Here is a 3,749-nt window from a genome sequence, read left to right as displayed (position 1 = left end):
GTCAGAGTTACCCCAAGGTATTTTATATTAGGTGTGACTATTGTAAAGGGTGATGTTTGTCTTGTTTCTTTCTTAGTCCAATTATAATTTGTATATAGGAGGGCTACTGATTTTTTTGAATTATTCTTGTATCCTGCCATATTACTTAATGTGATTATCAGGTATAGGAGTTCCCTGGTAGAATTTTTGAGGTCACTTATGTATAGAATCATATCATCTGCAAATAGTAAAAGTTTGACTTCTTCCTTTCCACTTTGTATCCACTCGATCTCCTTTTGTTGTCTTATTACTCTAGCCAGAATTTCAAGTACTATATTGAATAAATATGGAGAGAGTAGACAGCCTTGCCTTGTTCCTGATTTTATTGGAATGGCTTTGAATTTTCTCCATTTAATTTAATGTTGGCTGTTGACTTGCTGTAAATTGCCTTTATTAGGTTTAGTTGTGTTCCTTGTATTTCTGATCTCCCCTAGACCTTTATCATGAAGGTGTGTTGGATTTTGTGAAAGGTATTTTCAGCATCTAATGAAATGATCATGTAGTTTTCTTTCTTTCAGTTTGTTTATATGGTGGATTACATTGACAGACTGTCATATGTCAAACTATTCTTGCATCTCTTGGATGAAACCTTACTTGATCATGATGGATAATTGTTTGATGTGTTCTTGGATTATGTTTGGCAATATTTTATTGAGTAGTTTTGCATCAATGTTTATGAGGGAGATTGATCTTTAATTCCCTTTTTTGTTGCATCTTTGTGTGGTTTAGGTATCTGAATAATTGAAGCCTCATAAAAGGAGTTTGATAATGTTCCTTCTGCTTCTATTGTGTGGAATAATGTGAAGAGTATTGGTATTAACTCTTCTTTGAAAATCTGGTAGAATTCTGTATTGAACCCATCTGGTCCTGGGCTTTTTTTTTTTTTTTTTTTTTTTTGGTTGGGAGAATTTTAATGACTGTTTCTATTTCCTTAGGGGTTATTTGTCTATTTAAATTGTTTATCTGGTCTTGATTTAACTTAGGTATGTGGTACTTATCCAGATAATTATCCATTTCTTTTAGATTTTTCAATTTTGTAGAGTAATGGTGGGACCCGATAATTCTCTGGATTTCCTCGTTGCCTGTTGTTATGTCTCCCTTTTCACTTCTGATTTGTTGATTTGGATTCTCTCTCTCTCTCTCTCTCTCTCTCTCTCTCTCTCTCTCTCTCTCTCTCTGCCTTTGGTTAGTTTGGATAAGAGCTTGTCTATCTTGTTGATTTTCTCAAAGAACCAACTCTTTGTTTCATTGGTTCTATGTATTATTCTCTTTGTTTCCATTTTATTGATTTCAGCTTTCAATTTGATTACTTCCTGACATCTATTCATAAGAAGTGACATTGCATCTCTTTGTTATAGAGCTTTTATTTGTGCAGTTAAGTCACTTATGTGAGATATCTCCAACTTTTTATGTGGGCATTTAGTGCTATGAATCTTCCTCTTAGCACTGCTTTCATAGAGTCCCATAAGTTTTGGTGTGTAGTACTTTCATTTTATTGAATTCTAGGAACTATTTAATTTCTTTCTTTATTTCTGTGAACTTTGTACATGATATACTGTCCCACTGAGCTATGGCCTCAACCAGAGATGGTTAATTTTAGTTAATGACCACATTCAATATTTATTGAACTTTATAAAACATTTCTTTCTATTTTTGACACAGGGTTTCTCTGTGTAGTTTTGGACCCTGTCCTGGAACTCCCTCTGTATTCCTGTCTAGCCTGGAACTTACAGAGATCTGCCTGCCACTGCCTCCCAAGTTCTGGGACTAAAGATGGGGGCCAACAATGCCTGACTAATATAACATTTCCTAAATGTTTATATATTAGTTATTCTTATCTTAATTTCCTATGAATTAATTTAATAATTTATGAAAACACAGCAGAAACTTTTACAACTACACAGCACAATATAGTAAGGCTGAAAACTTTTATTTCAATGTAAAACCATAAATTGATACTAAATAACTGTCTTCCTTTCATCCCTTCTTCACTTTTCTCTGTTGACACACAGTTTCATATAGACCAAGTATAATTCAAACCTATGATTCTCCTGCTCCAGCCTCTTGCTTGGCATGCAATGATGGGAATGAACAAAAGGCTTCAGGCATGCCAAAAATACTCTACCAACTATACTACACGAATGGGAAAATAACTGATACTTTGATGTTATAAATGCCACTTTGGTCCTTACTTCACCTCAGACAACTGAAGCCTCGGGGTTGACAAGTTCTCTCATCCAGTGTTTACCACTGAACACAGAACTTCCAGCATGGAGCTGAGACTGAGCTGGATTTTCCTTCTTGCTCTTTTAAAAGGTAATTTACAGATAAGGAGAGATACTGGGTGTGTGAGTGGACATGAGTGTGAGGGTCAGTGGATGCTTGTGAAAGCTTACTGACAGGATTATCTGTTTTTTCAGGTGTTCAGTGTGAGGTGCAGCTGGTGGAGTCTGGGGGAGGCTTAGTGCAGCCTGGAAAGTCCCTGAAACTCTCCTGTGCAGCCTCTGGAATCACCTTCAGTAACTACTGGATGGACTGGTTCCCTCAGGCTCCAGGAAAGGCCCCTGGAGTGGGTTGCTGAAATTAGAAACAAAGCTAATAATTATGAAACCCACAATGTGGAATCTGTGAAAGGCAGATTCACCATCTCAAGAGATGATTCCAAAAGCAGCCTTTACCTGCAAATGAACAGCTTAAGAGCTGAAGACACCGCCATTTATTACTGTACTGCAGACACAGTGAGGGATCTTCAGTGAGGACCCAGACACAAGCCTCCCTGCAGTAGTGCTCAGAACCAGCAGGGGGCGCAGAGCGCACACAGAGAGGAGGAGCAGTTTAGATCAGGAGCAGGAACAGCTGATTGCTGTTTATGTGGTCATAGCTGTTGCTCCATCTCTTCATTTCTCAGAATATTCTCTACATTTACAGTTTGTGAAAACAGTTCTTCTTTGCTGCAATTTAAAATATATGCACTATACTGACTAACATGAACTATGTGTGGAAAATCACCTCTGATTGCAGAAATGACTGTGCTCAGGTCACCAGGATGAAATTCTTAGAAGGTCCACAGCATTCGTGATTTTTCTCCCTCAGGACTTTCAGGGCAAAGCCTCAGTGTTGTTCTGATTAGGACAGCGTTTCACTTTCGGGGAGCCATGAGGGAGGTGAGGCCACAAACCCCAAAAGGTCTCACGTCTTTCTGATTCCCCTGATAACTGTGCACATCAGGCACAGATCTGACCTGTTTGTATTCATAGCTGATTCTGTTACTTATTCTGTAACATTCATCATCATATCTTTCATTATATTTTGTTTATATCTCCTGGCCTTTGTTCTAAACATAGAAGGAAGCTACTGATTGTAAACTCAGCTTTTGCCTAAGGTGTAATTCTGTGGGAGGAGGGGTGACTGGGGAAGGTTTTTGGTGAGTGAAAAATAAAGAAAATAATAATAAACAAAGAAACGTGACTGGTCCAAGGTAAGGTGGAGGAGAAAGTTTATTATATACACGTGGAGAGATTAGCCAGAGGCAGGGCATCTGGAGAGTCCAGAATGAAGATTACACTGATCAGTGTCAGGAGAGAGGATGGAAAGGAGGGTGGAGATAGGGGCACAGGATGCAGCAGCAAGGGAACCCAAAGGAGAGAAGAGAAGGAGCAGGTAACTAAAATAGTTGGATTACATAGGGAAGGGCAGCTGGGGCAGGGAAG

General features: G+C 38.5%; 1 pseudogene; it reads left to right on the top strand.

Annotated features, from left to right (window-relative positions):
* The first annotated feature begins 2,258 nt into the window (after positions 1–2,258).
* LOC119089078 lies at positions 2,259–2,795 on the top strand (annotated as a pseudogene).
* The last annotated feature ends 954 nt before the right edge of the window (positions 2,796–3,749 follow it).

This window comes from Peromyscus leucopus, chromosome 14, assembly GCF_004664715.2.
Source record: "Peromyscus leucopus breed LL Stock chromosome 14, UCI_PerLeu_2.1, whole genome shotgun sequence".
Lineage (NCBI taxonomy): Eukaryota > Metazoa > Chordata > Mammalia > Rodentia > Cricetidae > Peromyscus > Peromyscus leucopus.
Note: the sequence above shows the minus strand (reverse complement) of the source record. Positions and strands in the feature narration are given on the sequence as shown.